We start from the raw sequence: 16,916 nt of genomic DNA, 5'->3' as shown, positions 1-16,916 counted from the left end.
CCGGCTTCGCGGCGCGGGTCGTTGGTCTCGACGGGAGTGCATGGGACGCAATGCTCGTGGCAGCGCGGCAAGATGGCGGCGCGGCGCAGGATGGCTCTGGCGCGCCGGTCGCGGCGAGGGATGGTTCTGGCGCGCAGGTCGCGGCACGAACGCGCGCGGATCTAGCGCCTGGAGGGTGCGCCGTGGGGCGGGGCGTTTGCGCCTGGAGGGTGCGCTGCGGCGTGGCTCAGCTGCGCACGGAGTGCTGTTAGAAGGGAGAGAGGGATTTGGTGGAATCATCGTTGTATTGCTTGAGCCTTCTGGGCATATATATAGAAGTACATGATCATCTTGGAGTACAAGGCAAGATAGAATAATATCCTATGCTATCCTAACTTTTTTAATAATCACGATACTCAACATCCCCCGCAATCACAACGGTAGCGACAGAGACGATGAGACTGGAGAAGAATCCGAAGGGAAGCCGACGGACACCCCCCCACAGTCGTAACAGACGATGCATCGGGAGTAGTGGCTGGAGTGAAAACCGACGAGATTGCTCAAGCAAGGCGGTAGCCCTTTGTGCCGTTTGTCGAGGTAGCTGAGAGCGTAGGGTGGTGTAGCCGTGCTCGAGGTAGCCGTGCGAGGGACGCCGTGGTCGATGTCGAGTCGGGGTGGCCGATGTCGAGGTAGTCGCCGTGGACCGGGAAAAAGAGCGGTGGCGGCTGCCTGAGGAGGCGGCGGCGGCGGCTAGGTCAGAAGCGCGGTGACGGTGCCCGAAGTAGGCGAGGAAGAACCCGACAGCATGACGAATACCGGCGCGGATGGTGGCGTTCCCGCGCCTAGGGAGGCAGCGCGACGCATATCACATAGAAGTCGACGCGCTGGGACGGCGAAGTAGACTGCGCGCTACGACGCTACGACCCGAAGGGGCGACGCAGCGGTAGCGCGTGGGTCGGGGCAACGACGGGAAGACCTCATGGCGGTTGCAGGGACCGTGTGCCACGCTCGCTACGGCCCGATCGGGCGACGCAGCGGCAGTGTGAGGATCGGTGCAGCCTTGAAAACGGCTTGGAGCGATGACCTCGGGACGGCGGTTAAGCGCAGGCCGCGGCACTACGGCCCGAAGAGGCGACGTAACGGTAACGCGCGGGTTGGTGCAACCATGAAAACGGTCTCATGATAACGATGGGACCACGTGTTGTGGCACTACGCCCCAAAAAAACGACGCAGCGGCTGCGTGAATCGATGTTGTCGCGGGAAGAACCATGGGCAGCGACACTGCGGTGCGTAGGGACGACGCAGTTGCAGCCCGGGCTCAATCGGTGGATAGGCGCACAAACTGTACGACGATCTTCATATAATCCAGCACGGCACACGTCAGACACCGGACGTTGCAACAGCCTGCAACCAGGCTTGAACACGTACTGCAGGAAGGCATAAGTGGAGTCTCCACTAGCACGGGACGCGCCATGTATGGGTAGCCAATGTGCATGAATCCGGAACGTGGCCACGCTGTGGATCGGGCAGCCAAGCACGCCCGCACAGGACGTGTGACTCACGGACTAACGCGGCGAGGACGACGGGTTACGCACGACTGCGTGAGCGACCGCATCTGGCTCGGGCATGAAGTCCGAGGCGCCGTGTGACATCCGATCTAGTCCAAGTCGATGAAGATGTGATATAGTAGTCGGGCGTTGTTGATGACGAACGGTGGCGAGCGACTCAACCCGATCTATAGATCAGAGAACCAAAAAAGAACACCGATCAAACGATCGGTGAGAGAAAAACTCCGGATCAAGGATCCGGAAATAGACTCTAGGGCAGCCGGTCAACATGACCGGCGGACGAACCCTAGGTACGGGCGGCGCAGCCCCCGGCGGCGGTCATGGAGGCCAACCGCCCTAGGGGCAGTGCGCGGGTGCGGAAGCGGCGACGGCTAGGGTTTAGAATCAATTAGGTTGATACCATGTTAGAAGAGAGAGAGGGATTTGCTGGAATTGTCGTTGTATTACTTCAGCCTCGTGGGCATATATATATATATATATATATATATATATATATATATATATATATAGGAGTACATGATCATCTTGGAGTACAAGGCAAGGTAGAATAATATCCTACGCTATCCTAGCTTTCCTAATAATCACGATACTCAACAGGTGCAGCGCAGGCGTTGGGAGGTCTGGGCGGCCCAGATCCGGCGAGCACAGCGACACCGGCTTGGGCGTCGCGGCCCCCTCTCCCTTCCCCTGACGGGATCTCGTCCGTGGAGCTTCTGGCGTCACGACGCGCCTAGGCTCTGGCGGCAGCCTTGCTCTGCGGAGGTGGCGGTGGTGGGTTTGCTTCGTCCGGTGGTGTTGCATGGGTGGAGACAGCTTTGGGCAGTGTGTCTTCCCTCCCTATCCCAGATGGGATCTCATCCGGCAGAGTTCTGGCGGCGCAGCGCGTCTAGTCTCTGGTGGCAGCCCTGTCCGGTGGTGGGGGTGGTGTTGGGCAGGCAGGCGCCCTCGGAGGCTGCTGGGCACTTGGTGGTGCTGGCAGCAGCGATGTGGTTTGTCGGGGTGGTGCTGGCTATTCTGGCGATTGTAATATCCCAGTAGTTCATCTATAGTAATCACATACTAATGGTCCCATGTCATCACAATTAATTTACGAAACCGTACTACGGTCCAAATCGAGTTCAAATTCAAAATTTAAACTAAAGTCAAAATAAAATTTCTTCAAACTGCAAAACTAAAATGTTTCTTAGGTTGGAAATATTCACTGCATAATTGTCTTACATTAAACAAACATTTGGGAGATGTTTAAAATGCCACAGGAAATTGGCCAATTGTTTGACCTTTTCAATTTCTAAAAATAGTTGAACTCTCCCAAATGCTTTGAAACTTTTTGTGGCAGCCAATAATATTACAAGTAATTGTGGGTCAAGTTTCACATTGAACAAAAGATCAAGTGTGGGCAAATAAAAAAATGCAAACAACAGTGAAAAGGGAAATACAGTAAAGGAAATTAAAAGGTATAAGATAAGAGAGTACCCCGGGCTTTTGACCATCTGGCAACCGCATGGCCCAAGGCCCGCCTAAATCCCCCTTAACCTAGTCGATCGTGAGCCCAGCCTCCCGATCAATCCCATCTCTCCCGATCCTCCCGATCCTCTCGCTCCTTGCCTCTTTCCTCCTCGCGCCGCCACCCACACAGGGAAGCGCTCACGCTCGCGCTTGACCCCTTTTCATGCTCGCCCGACCGTGTCGCCCCGCAGCTCCTCCCACCGTCCTCGCACCGCCATATGGATCTCCGCGCTCGGCCGTGGGCGGCGCTCACCGGCGCGCGTGTGCGCTCGCCTGAGCCGCCCGTCCACCGCCTCGTCACCGGCGGCCCCCGCCTAGTCGGCCACCGAAGCAAGCCGGCCAACCCCACCGGCTCCTTCCGCGCGACACCCGCACCCTTCTCCACCAGCAGGCCCGCACCCACGTTGAGCAGGGGAGCTCGCGCTAGAGCCTTCCTTCCCAAGGCCATGGCGTCCGTCGTGGATGCACCATCTCTGTCGCGCCCTCCTTCTACTCACCATCGCTGTGAGCCCTCACGTCTTCCCCTCTCTCCCCTAGCTCGAATGCATGCCGTCTCGTTAAACCCCCGCGCTGTCGTCCGCCATGGTCGGAGCACTGCGTCCGCACGCGCTCACCTGCTCCTGATCGCGGCCACACCAGCACCCCACACCCCCTGCGCTTACATGCAGACCCGCGCGTGTCTGCCCCGCGCCCCGCCGGCGCTGTCAGCGACCTCGCTCCCCTGCTGCCCGCTACTGCGTTGCTGCCGTTATTGCTTCTGATGCCGATGCTTGCCATGTTGCTGCTGCTTTAGCTGCTGCGCTACTACTTGTTGCGCCGCTAGCTGCTGCTATACTCTGCTGCCCAGCCGCCGCTGTTGCTCTAGCTGCTCCTGGCCGCTACGTACTGCTGCTCCAGCCACTACTCAATCCGGCAATCCGACCCATGGGTGGCCGCGCCCATGGGCACCCGACCCTAATGGGTATGGGTCGCCAGCTTCATCCATGGGTAAGCTCGATGGATAACCCGATTAGTCATGGGTAGGGTATGGGCATAAGGTAATGCCTGTGGGTCGCCCAATAGATCGCCCAATTAACTGACATGTGGGCCCTAAATGTTAGTCAAATCAATGATCCAGTCCACTCAGCCACACCCCGACCCGGCCCAATTCACATACCCATATGCCATAGCGCTGGTGTGATCAGCCCACAAATATTAATTAAACGCTTGATATGAAGCCCATGTACCTCAGCACTCAGCAGCTCATGTCCTGCTAGCCTGTTGGGCTTCTAAAGCCATATAAGCCCATATAACTTTTGTCATGCATGGCTGCCTTGTGTGCACGGCTAGAGGCAGCTTATTTAGTACCACCTCGCCGATAAGTAACCCATTGGGTCGGGTTACCCGATGGGTATAGGCGTGGGTCTGCTCCTATGCCCATGGGTAGGGTCATGGGCGAAGAGGTAGACCCATTTACTTATAGGGTATGGGTCTGGTAGAGGTCGACCTAACCAAATCCGACCCGACTGCTAGGTTGAGCCACTACTAATGGCCGTGGCCATGGCCTAACACATGGTGTATGCGTCTATGGGCAAAGCCACCAACAACCGGCCCGTGCAATTAGCTTAGGTGCTAATTGATAGTTAGGTTAACTACTAGCCAATGATAGTGGCCCCACTGCTAGTTAATCTAATTTAAGTAAAGTCTAGTTTACCCATAGACAATGACATATGGACTAGGTCAACCCACCCCATTGGCCCCACTGTCATACTCATAGGCTAGAGTAACACTAGGTGACAAAAGTATTTACAGTTTTATTTTTTGAATTAATATTAATTTCAGAAATCTAGAAAATCATTTAAACTTTGAAAATTAATATAAAATAAATTGCAAATTAGATGCAAATAATTTATATATGAAAATTGCTCAGAAAGACCAGACGAATCCGAATACGCAGTCCGTTCATCCGTCACACGTCCCTAGCATAGCGAACATGCAACCGTCCCCTCCATTTCATCCATCGAAAAATGCCAAACACCGGGAATACTTTCCCGGATGTTTCCCCCCTTCGCTGGTATCACCTACTACTGCGTTAGGTCACCTCTAGCACCGCGTATTGTCATGTTATGCTTTGTGATGCTTTGATTCTCTGTTATTATTGTGTTCCTGCTCCATTACTTCTTTCCGATAGACCCATGAGACCGCTGCCGGTACCCCTGTGATTGACTGCATCGACGAAGAACCCTTCTTGCCAGAGCAACCAGGCAAGCCCCCCTTTGATCAACCCGATATCGCCTATTCTTTCCCTTTACTGCTTGCATTAGAGTAGTGTAGCATGTTACTACTTGCATTAGAGTAGTGTAGCATGTTACTGCTTTCGGTTAATCCTATTCTGCTACATAGCCTGTCATTGTTGCTACAGTTGTTATCCTTACCTGCAATCCTAAATGCTTAGTATATGATGCTAGTATTCCATCAGTGGCACTACATTCTTGTTCATCTGTCATGCTATATTATCGGGCCGTGATCACTCGGGAGGTGATCACGCGTATATACTTGCTCTCAATGTAATGGTTTAGTCCTAGAACTTGCATTTTGACCCTACCTAGTCCTTGAACTTGCATCAAATGTGCAAATTTGGTCCTGATGAATCACAGAGCGCCATGTGGACGCGTGGGTGCCGATCCGGTCAGCACGTGGCATTTTTCAAAGAGGCCCCCGCCTTTGTTGTGAATCTACCCGCAGGACAGGAAAGCACCTGAATTAATTTTTTACAAGAGCACGGTTTGCCCCCCCCCCCCCCCGCCCGATCCAGACAGCCACACACTCAGTCCATCTTTGTTTTTGCTCTGCTCTCTCTCGTCTCTGCTCAAGCCCGTAGCTCGTTGCTGTCGTCCAGCAAGCCGACCCAGCCATGGTTTCATGGAGTGATTCCGGATCCAGCTCTTGCTCGTCAGGTGGCGACTCGGTCACTAGTCCGGTGAGATCCTCTCCACCTTCATTTGGCATCTAGGGTTAGGAAAAAATTGGGGATTTCTAAACTGATTTGGTTTTAGGGTCCTCGCACCATTGGGAGCTTCGATTGGATGGGCCTTGCTGCAGATCTACCTGATAGGTGTGAGCACCAAGCAGTGTGTGAGAAGCTTGTTGCATTTTAGTCTGTTGACAGTGGAAGAAGATTCCTGGGTTGTGCACAGAAGGTTAGTACATGCTCTTAGCTGTAGATGTAGATGGTACAGCTGTAGTACATGTTCATAGTTGTACATGCTTTGGCCATTTAAGTACATATGAGATTGAATTTGCTTAGTTGTGCCATTCTGTGCCATGTTCATAGTGATGTAAGTTTAAGATTATCTTCATATTAAATAAAGTGTTGTCCAAATATGTATTGTTTAAGTAGCTCAGGAATGCTCAAAGTGCTCTGTGAAAACAGTAACCTGAATGTGCAGTTAACTGAATTTTGATTTAGTTAACTGAATTTTGATTCAGTGTTACTGAATTTTATGCAGTACTAAATTTTGATTCAGTGTTACTGAACTTTGTGCACTTAACTGAATTATGCATTTAACTCTACATTGTTTCCTCTTCAATTGTAGGATGGGCCTAGATGCCCTTATGTGCGTTGGGTTGACCCAGAGTGGCCTCCACAATTGAGGACCCGTCTAGCTAGGGTCTGGGACATGTATGAAGACGAGTACAGATCCAGGATCAGGGAAGCTGTAGCTGTGATTGAAGAAAATCTTAGGGTTCTAAATGAGAAGGAAAAGCTGGAAAAAGACCTGAGGTTTTTTAAACTAGATTTTGCTAAGATGGTGGCTGACAAAGAACAGACAATTACTGAATTAGGCAACACAAGGCTAGCTATGTCTGACCTAAAGATAGAACTTTAGAAGAAGAGAATTGCTGACAAATCAGTGACCAACATTCATCAGGTGGTCAGGGCTAAGGCAGAGAAAGAGAGGGGTGAGATGAAGCAAGAGAGGGACAAAATGATGGAAGAGAGGGACAAATTGAAGGAAGAAAGGGATTCGTTGAAGAAAGAGATAAATAAGCTAGAGTATATGATTTGGTGACCTGTTCAAGCATATATAAGGAAGACACCAAGTGAAAGATAAGGAAGATTAGGGAGATGCTAGATGAATTTGAGTGATCCATTGGTGCTCTAATGGAATTTAGTTAATGATGATCAGTGGTCTTGTTTAATCGAGTGAATTGCTGCCTAAATTTTAGTTATCTTTGATGCACTGTACTATTTGATGCAATGACCTAATATGCACTATATTATCTGAATTTGAGTTATCAATGTTGTTCCAGTTTAGTGAGTTTTGATTTGGTTAAGTGAATTTGGATTTAGTATTCAGTTATCTGAATCTAGATTCAATTAAGTGAGTTATGATTTGGTTAACTGAATTTAGGTTCATCTTACTGATTTATTCTATTAGTTAACTTATTTGCTTTTTCCACTTAACTGAATTTTGGTATACACTGTTTTTTGTATACAATGTTAACTGAAATTTGGTATACACTGTTTCTGCAGTTAACTAAAATTTGGTATACAATGTTAACTGAATATGGTTCAGTTAACTGAAACTTGCATACACTGCATCATGGAGCACATAAAGGTAGATCCAACATTTCATTAAGTTTTTGCATACATTGCATACACTGCATCATGTAGCACAGAAGGAGGATCTAGGATTTATTACATTGCATTCATAAACATATTTCACACATAGATAGAAAGGTAGATCTAGGAGCATAGAAAGTAAACAACTCATTCATCTTGGTACAGAATCCTACTCCACCTTATCCTAGTGACCTGAAAAGGATGGAAATTTGCCCTCCTCCTTGCCCAGTAGATGATATCACCATCAGTAGGGTTTGAGCCAAGGGGGAATGCCTCCAGGAACTGCTCCAAGTCCTTGCGGTTGCGTGCTGCAAGGATCCGCTGAGACAGTTGCCTTCTCTCCCTCCTTCTTGCCTCTCTATGCCTGGCTACCCTGGGCACATGTTCTTCTTCATCGACGACCTCTCCAAGATCCATCTCTCCTAGGGTTTCTTTGGCGGATGGGGGGAGGAGAATGGATGTGTTTGGGTTTGAGTGTTGTTTTTGCCAATTGGGGGGGGGGTGCTTTATATAGTAGAAATGGTGGCTGGTAGGTAGGCAGTAGATTAATGGTGGTAAGTAGGCCCAATATTAGAGTCAAATATTGTTGACAAAAGTAATTAACTAGCCCATTATTAGGCCCACATTGCTTACTTGATCCAACAATTGTATTCAGTTGAGTGAATTGAACTAAACTTAACTCAATTGTAATGAATTGTACTGGATTTTAACTAAACATAAATTGTACTGAATTTGACTTAATTGTACTGAATTTGACTGAATTCTAACTGAATTGAATTTTAACTCAACTGAATTTTAACTTAAATGAATTTTAACTTGACTGAATTTTAACTTAACTAAATTTTAACTCAACTGAATTTTAACTTAACTAAATTTTAACTTAACTGAATTTTAACTTAACCGAACTAAATCTTAACTGAATACTCAAAATTGTTTGATACCTGAATTTTTGTAGAATGTACCATATGTAAGTATAGAATGCTATTTATAGTAAGTGCTCCATGTGGTCTATGAAGCTATCCACATGCAGTACAATGCAACATTTTAAGCAAAGCACTGCAGCACACCACATTTTCAGCAAAGCACTCCAGTTGCATACCAACATCATACATATTCTATAACGCCCCGAGTCCGATGCGCCACGTGTCTTCCAGTTATTCGCCATCGTTGCCATGTCAATTGCTTGCGTGTTGCATCTTGCCATGTCATCATGTGCATTGCATCATCATGTTTTCAAAACTTGCATCCGTCCGGGTTCCCCTAGTTCCGTCTATTGTATGTTCTAAACCCAACCACACTTGCACCCACCTTGCATCGGCCGGAGATCCTCCATCTGTCCCCGTCGCCGACGACCAGCGAGCCGCAGCCAGGACGCCCTGGATCTCCACGTTCGGGCTGCCCCACGACCCCTCGTCATCGGGAATGGGCTTCCCTAGCCCGGATCCATCTCGCAACCGCCTCCCCGCCGTCTTCGCCCCAGGATCTGGCGCGATCCGGGCCGGATCGAGCTCCGCCGCCGCCACCGTGTCCGCGTCGGTGGAGACATCGACCACCACATAGACCCTCTGCGCGGGCCGTAGCCGCGCCCACCGGCCCAGCTGCGCGACCCTCGGCCTGCTTCCTCTTTTGGGCCAAGGCCCGCTGGGTGAGCCTCCAGCACCCACACTCCCATCGGGCCTGCCAGTTTCGGCCTGTGATGTTATTTTTCCTGCCAGGAATTTTTTTTCGAAATATTCAGAGAGCGCCTGTTTTGTCGAAAACTCCCTAGTCATCATGCATATTAAAACTCATCATCCATGCATCATATGTAAAAACATTATTTATGCAAAATGCTTAGAATTTCATCTAGTTTCATAATATGCCACTTTTATCCATGTTTGTCGGTGTTCTGGGAATGGGGTCCCCAGACTTGCCTGCCTGTGGCCCACGGCGTGGCTCTACGAGCGGGCCCGTACGACCCATCTTCACCAACAAGCGTTCAAGACCCTCGCGAGGGACCAAGCCTCGCGAGGCGGACGACACAAGACCTCCTCAGGAGCGGCCTCACCAGGTTGGCTCGCGAGGGGCGGAGAGATCAAGGCAAGACAAACTTCGCGAGGTTCCAATGACATGAGCCATGACGACCAAAGTCAGGCGGGTGCCAGGCGGGCGCCAGCGCGCACAGTGTCCTTGTTTCCTCTTTGGTGTTAAGGAGGCAAGCGCAGACGAAGAGTACCGAGGCGTCAAGCAAAGGTTTCCATATCGATGCAACAAGAGCAAGACCAGCAGGACGGTGATACGTCTCCAACGTATCTATAATTTTTTATTGTTCCATGCTATATTATATTCTGTTTTGGACATTATTGGGCTTTATTATACACTTTTATATTATTTTTGGGACTAACCTATTAACCGAAGGCCCAACCCAGAATTGTTGTTTTTGCCTATTTCAGAGTTTCGCAGAAAAAGAATATCAAACGAAGTCCAAACGGAATGAAACCTTCGGGGACGTGATTTTCGAAACGAACATGATCCAGAGGACTTGCACCCTACGTCAAGACATCAACCAGGAGGCCACGAGGTAGGGGGTGCGCCTACCCCCTGGGGCGCCCTCCACCCTCATGGGCCCCCTGTTGCTCCACCGACGTACTCCTTCCTCCTATATATACCTACGTACCCCCAAACTACCAGATACGGAGCCAAAACCCTAATTCCACCACCGTAACTTTCTGTATCCACGAGATCCCATCTTGGGGCCTTTTCTGGAGCTCCGCCGGAGGGGGCATCGATCACGGAGGGCTTCTACATCAATACCATAGGCCCTTCGATGAAGTGTGAGTAGTTTACCTCAGACCTTCGGGTCCATAGTTATTAGCTAGATGGCTTCTTCTCTCTTTTTGGATCTCAATACAAAGTTCTCCCCCTCTCTTGTGGAGATCTATTCGATGTAATCTTCTTTTGCAGTGTGTTTGTGGAGATCGATGAATTGTGGGTTTATGATCAAGTTTATCTATGAACAATATTTGAATCTTCTCTGAATTCTTTTATGTATGATTGGTTATCTTTGCAAGTCTCTTCGAGTTATCAGTTTGGTTTGGCCTACTAGATTGATCTTTCTTGCAATGGGAGAAGTGCTTAGCTTTGGGTTCAATCTTGCAGTGTCCTTTCTCAGTGACAGTAGGGGCAGCAAGGCACGTATTGTATTGTTGCCATCGAGGATAACAAGATGGGGTTTATATCATATTGCATGAGTTTATCTCTCTACATCATGTCATCTTGCTTAAAGCGTTACTCTGTTCTTATGAACTTAATACTCTAGATGCATGCTGGATAGCGGTCGATGTGTGGAGTAATAGTAGTAGATGCAGGTAGAAGTCGGTCTACTTGTCTCGGACGTGATGCCTATATACATGATCATACCTAGATATTCTCATAACTATGCTCAATTCTATCAATTGCTCAACAGTAATTTGTTTACCCATCATGAATACTTATGCTCTTGAGAGAAGCCACTAGTGAAACCTATGGTCCCAGGTCTATTTTCCATCATATTAATCTTCCAACACTTAGTTATTTTTATTGCCTTTTATTTTACTTTGCATCTTTATCATAAAAATACCAAAAAAATATCCTATCATATCTATCATATCTCACTCTCGTAAGTGACCGTGTAGGGATTGACAACCCCTTATCGCGTTGGTTGTGAGGATTTATTTATTTGTGTAGGTGCGAGGGACTCGTGCGCGGCCTCCTACTGGATTGATACCTTGGTTCTGAAAAACTGAGGGAAATACTTACGCTACTTTGCTGCATCACCCTTTCCTCTTCAAGGGAAAACCAATGCAAGTGCTCAAGAGGTAGCAAGAAGGATTTCTGGCGCCGTTGCCGGGGAGGTCTACGCAAAAGTCAACACACCAAGTACCCATCACAAACCCTTATCTCCCGCATTACATTATTTGCCATTTGCCTCTCGTTTTCCTCTCCCCCACTTCACCCTTGCCGTTTTATTCGCCCTCTCTTTTCCGCTCACCTTTCTTCCGCTATGTCGGAATCAAAAAGGGTTGGGAGTTCTCTCCCGAGTTTTAGTACTTTGTACAATCCTTCTATTCTCGCTAAACTCATAAATAAAGATGCTATGGAAAGACCTACCAGAGTTATCAATGAGAATCTTAATAATTTTAATAAAGATGATTCTAGAATCTTTCGTTATTTACTTGATGAATCTTTGAAAGATGCTTGGGATAGACTATTAAGGATGAGGGCTAGCTATGTGTCTCAATACCAAATTGAAATTTACCTAAAAATCTTTTATGTTGCCCTACCTTCTTCTTTTAAGCATGTCCTAGATTCTATATTTGTAGAAGGTTTTCTTGAAGGGGATGCCATAGACACTTATGAAAAGATGAAAACCATATTTGGGCACCCCATGAATGAGAAAGTTGAATCTACATCTCTTTTGCTCTCTTACCAAAATGAATCTATCAAAGAGATGAAGGCTAGCTTAGATACAAATTTCCGTAACGTACTTAATCTTTCTTCTACCATTAATAGCCATGTGCTTTATCAAAATAGAAAGATTAATTCCATAGATAGCAAGTTTCCTCTTTTCTTCCCTAAAACCAAAGATGGAAATACCTAGATCTATCCTTGCTTTTTATGCCTAGCTAGGGGCATTAAATGATAGCGCTTGTCGGGAGGCAACCCAATTTTATTTTTATTCCTTGCTTTTTGCTCCTGTTTAGTAATAAATAATTTATCTAGCCTCTGTTTTGGTTGTGTTTAATTAGTGTTTGTGCCAAGTAGAACCGTTGGGAAGACTTGGGGAAAGTCTTTTTAATCTTGCTGTAAAAAACAGAAACTTTAGCGCTCACGAGAATTGTTGCCATTTTTATTTGGAAAGTGCTATTTAGTTAATTCTTTTTGCAGATGATTAATAGATAAATTCCTATATAAATAGGGCTAGCCACCACCATAGCTAGGGGATGGAGCTGGACAACCACCAGTTCACCAAGCACAAGAACACCTCTCCTCAGGAGGCTGTTCTTCCCCTTGTACTGTTCATCCTCAGCCCAAGAGGCAATCCACCACCACCACACTGGAGTAGGGTATTACAACACAACGGTGGCCCGAACCAGTATAAATCTTGTGTCCCTTGTGTTACGAGTTCGTTGAGTTAGCCTTAGAGATCGCGAAGTGTGTGAGGGCGTGATCGGTGAGGGAGAGATCTTCACGCGCACCCCAGTGTTCGAACCTTAAGGGTTTTGTCGGAACCCGAAATCCGACATTTGGTGCGCCAGGTAGGGCTGCGCCGGAGCCTCCCTCCCGCCAGTCGATTCATCGACGCTCCGCAGTTCCGATGTCCGACGACTCAAGGACCAACGCCGACCGCTGGGCAGCTGGGCCAGCCCGACCGGCGCCGCCTGCCCAGGAAGACCTCAACCCCACGCTCCAGGTGGCGCGAGCGCCACCTGACGCTGTGGGGCACGGGCGGCGCGGCCAGGCACCGTCCACCCTCACCCCACGACAGGCGCGAGCTGCTGCAAGGGCCGCAAGCCACGCCGCGGCGACAGCGCCGCACACCCGGAGTGAGCAGGCAAACATGCGGGCTGCACTCACGGTGGCGCGGGAGCTGTTGAGGTGCCGGCTGATGGAGAGCGGCCGGGATGCACTGCTGGAACGTGTCGTCGAGCTACTGGACGCAGCGGCCACGGGAGCACCGCCCTTCTGCTACCAGTTCACGCCCTAGGCAGCGTCCGGATCCCACGGCGGGCCTCGCCGCGCCCGCGTGCCCCCGAGTGCGCCCGGGGGCCTCGTCGACACCAGCACGATCCACGGCAGACGGCGCCCCATCGCACCCGCACCATCCCACATGGGTGCGGGCACGAGCATTGCCGCACATGACCCCAGCGGGGCGCTACCCCACCATCCTCAGGACTGCGTCATGGGCCGGGCGACATGGAGCGTGGGGCACTTCGGCGAGGCCTTCGGGGCAACGGCCTCGGAGGCCTACGTGCCCGGCATGATAAACTAGGAGTACACGCTGGAAGATGACCCTGGCTCGTTCCTCGAGCCAGGCTAGGAAGAGGAGGCATTAGGAGCTGAGGCCTTCTAGGAGCTGCCTGAGAGCCCCACCAACCACACCGTCGACAACAGCTACAAGGTACCACTAATCTCCCAAGGGCAGGCTTACGCTAACCATGAATCGCAAGTGAACCAGGTCATAGTGCCAGGTGACGGTTCCGGCGCGGTGGTATCTGTCTCACCAGGAGAGGCTCACTAGGGGCTGCGTGGGAGGGGCCAGGAGCAAGGCCCCTCCCCGTGTTGCACGGAGCAAGGCATCGCCCGGAGGTAGGCCCTCGGCCGGGGAGGCACCGGCGAGCCTTCCCCGGCAGAGGACCCGTGGTCGCCGAGGGCGCCGCTAGCATCCCCTCTGCCCTCATTGGTGCCGTCCTGGTCTCCGGTCGTCCCAACGGTGGTAGGGGTGGCGCAAGGTGGGGCCCTCATCTAGCGATATGAAGTAAGGCTCACACCTGTGAAGGTCTCCGCTCGTGACACTCTCATGTAATAATGAGTGGGGCTGTACATGCCCCGGAGTCTCAAGAGTGCCACCCTCGGGCCTCGGGGGCTCCCTCCCACGTCCTAGTGACAGCGCTTAGCTCCGCGCTGGTGAGAAGACATGAAGACTAGACTAGGCACCAGACGTGGCCATTTGCTTTGGATCTCTTTTCTGTAACCCTGCCTTCTGATTTGGCTTTAAGTTGAAGTTGAATTTTCATTGATGCATGCGGGGGGTGCCTTTTCTCGTTCAAGCGATTTCTTGCTATCTGGTTCTTGCCTTATTTCGGAGTTTGCGCCTGTTGCTTCCCCCTCGCGAGCGGGGTTGGGCATGACACACACGTGCCACGCGCATGTCGCGCCATAGTTAGCGCTTGCTTATCACGCGCCCCCCTCGGGCGTGTCGACGAGTTCCTCAGGAGCTTCCCAGAAACTCGCAACCTCACGAGCTGGTTTTGGGCTCGTCCAGGCTAAGGTAAACCGCAACAGCAACCTTGCCCCAGGGTACGTGAGTTCATGAAGACACATATTCAACTCGACCTAACAAGATAGAGGCAGTAGTATATTTACATGAGGGCCTTCCCCTCCAAAAATGCTCTTACAACCTCAAGGGCTGCGCCCGAGCTTCTGTGTGCAGGACAAACAGCTGGGAAACATGGGATCAGTCAGACATGTCGCTCGCCACGTCCCCCGGATCGCCCTCAGACGCGTCGCTGGCATCGCTGCCACCATCGCTGGCATCACCATCACCTCCACCAGCGCCGCCATCACCGTCGTCGACCACGTCGCTCGTGTCTGCCCGACCACCGCCCCATCGTCATTGGAAGTGAAGGCCCTGACCAGCGTGTCCACATTGTCTTCCACCCATTGCGATAGGTCACCCTGGATGGCCTCGGGTACAGGAGCGATGGCGGCGTCAAAATCGAAGTTGGGGTCGGCGTTCTGGAGATGGCTGAAGACGCAGGAGAACGCACGCCCGAGAAGGCCACGGCTCCTCTCTTCAACAAGTTGGCGAGCTCTCTCGGAGCTATTCTCTAGGCGCGTCACCACGTCGGTGAAGAAGCGGAGGTGGTTGGCGTAGTCGTTCGCGTGGGGATGAGGAGCGTTCTCATTGTAGATATTGCTCAGGGCAATGTTGGCCCTGTTCCTGAGGTCCTGGAGCATGGGGGCATGCACGCGCTCCAGCGTCCGACGCTGAAGCACTTCCTCCCCGTTCTGACGCGCGACGGACTCGGCGTCAGCGACCCGTTGCTGAAAAGGGAGCAGCTCGGTGCGGGCGGAGGCCAGTTTGGCCTGCGCCGAGACCAGGGCGGCTGCGGTGGCCTCCTCGCGTCGCTCCACCTCGGTCAACCTGGACTTGAGGGCAGCAGTCCTACCAGCGGCCTCAGCTTCCACGAGCTTCAACTTCAGGTCAAGCCTACCCTCAAGACCCACGCGAGCCTCGGCCACCCGGTGATCGGCCTCCTCCTGGGCCTTGGCCTCGCGCGCGCCAACGTCATCCTCCGCTTGGGAACTTGAGGCTCCCTCGTCTCCAGTCGTTCGAGCTCAAGGCTAAGCTCCACGGCTTCCAGCGCCAGCGCCTCCTCGCGCTTCCGAATCTTTTCCTCTTCGGCGGGCATCCCCCTCAACGACGGAAGGGTGGCTCTGCGCGCCTCCACTTGCTGATCCAAGACGGCGCTCCAGGCTTGGAGCTCCCACGCGCGCTTCTCTGCGGCCTCGCGATGGCGGTCAGCTTCCCGAGCCTCTTCCAGAGCTTGGGAGCAGACCTCACGGGAGGTTGCGAGGGAAGCCTCGGCCTTCGCATTATCGAGATCACACTGGTGGCAGCCGAGCTTGATAGCCACCTTCAGCTTATGCCGCTCCTCCACCAGCCGAAGACCCTCGGCCACGAGATGCGTGTCCACATCCACGAGCTCTTCACCAAGCCGGTTCATCGCGCCCATCGCCTCCTGAAAGAGCTCGTGGCGGACGACGCTCCTTTCTTGCGCCGACTCGAGCATGCTGCTGACTCCGTCCTGCGCCGCGAGGGTCGCGGGTGGGGCCCGAAGCGCCTCGCTCCCTTTTAGCAGGGGGCTGGGGGCTGGCACCCACCCAGTTGCAGGCCAGGCCTCGTGAGGAGCCCGAACGAGTGAAGGCCCACTGCTTGAAGAGGAGCCCAAGACCGAAGCCATCCAGCCACCGTCCATGACCAGGGGAGGAACCCTTGGCACGCTTGCTGTATTCCAAGCAAGGCCGCAAAGGAGAGATGCGAAGGCACGAGCTCAAGACGCCTTGTCAACGGGCTGGCTTCCCCGATTGACTCCACACCATGAGCAGTGCGCGCGATTGCAGCGCTCGAGTCTAGTGGGAGAAACGAGGCGAGAGGAGGCTGCTTCTTAGGAGATCCTGCAGCCTTGGCGGAAGGGATCCTGAAGAGATATCGTCAGGCAGGGAAGCAGCACGCGGAGAATCACCAAGATAAGGTACTTACTCGTCAACGGCGATGTACTTTCTCCGTTTTAACGGCCCGAAGGTGCCGCTGCTTGGGGACCCCTTCCTCTTGCGGAGCTCTTCGAAGTCCACACAGAGCCGACCAAAGCGCTCGACATGGCGGCTAACACGAGGTGCAACTGGAGAAGCGCTCGAAGGGGCAACCTCAGGAGCGCCAAGCTGAGGGGAGGCATCAGGCTCTGCCTCACAGCGACCTGCCGAGGCCTCAGGAGCCCCGGCCTCGGGAGACGTGG

The 16,916-nt window shown here is 51.6% G+C and overlaps 1 long non-coding RNA gene across 1 annotated transcript; it reads left to right on the top strand.

The window, feature by feature from the left end:
* Window positions 1–3,127: 3,127 nt before the first annotated feature.
* LOC125551809 (uncharacterized) lies at window positions 3,128–7,350 on the top strand. The gene is made up of 3 exons (XR_007303227.2): window positions 3,128–6,012; window positions 6,089–6,232; window positions 6,629–7,350. It is a non-coding gene; the product is annotated as an uncharacterized LOC125551809 (long non-coding RNA).
* The last annotated feature ends 9,566 nt before the right edge of the window (window positions 7,351–16,916 follow it).

The sequence above is a fragment of the Triticum urartu genome, chromosome 4A (assembly GCF_056163025.1).
Source record: "Triticum urartu cultivar PI428250 chromosome 4A, HENAU_Tu73, whole genome shotgun sequence".
Lineage (NCBI taxonomy): Eukaryota > Viridiplantae > Streptophyta > Magnoliopsida > Poales > Poaceae > Triticum > Triticum urartu.
This window is presented reverse-complemented; position numbering and strand designations above follow the sequence as displayed.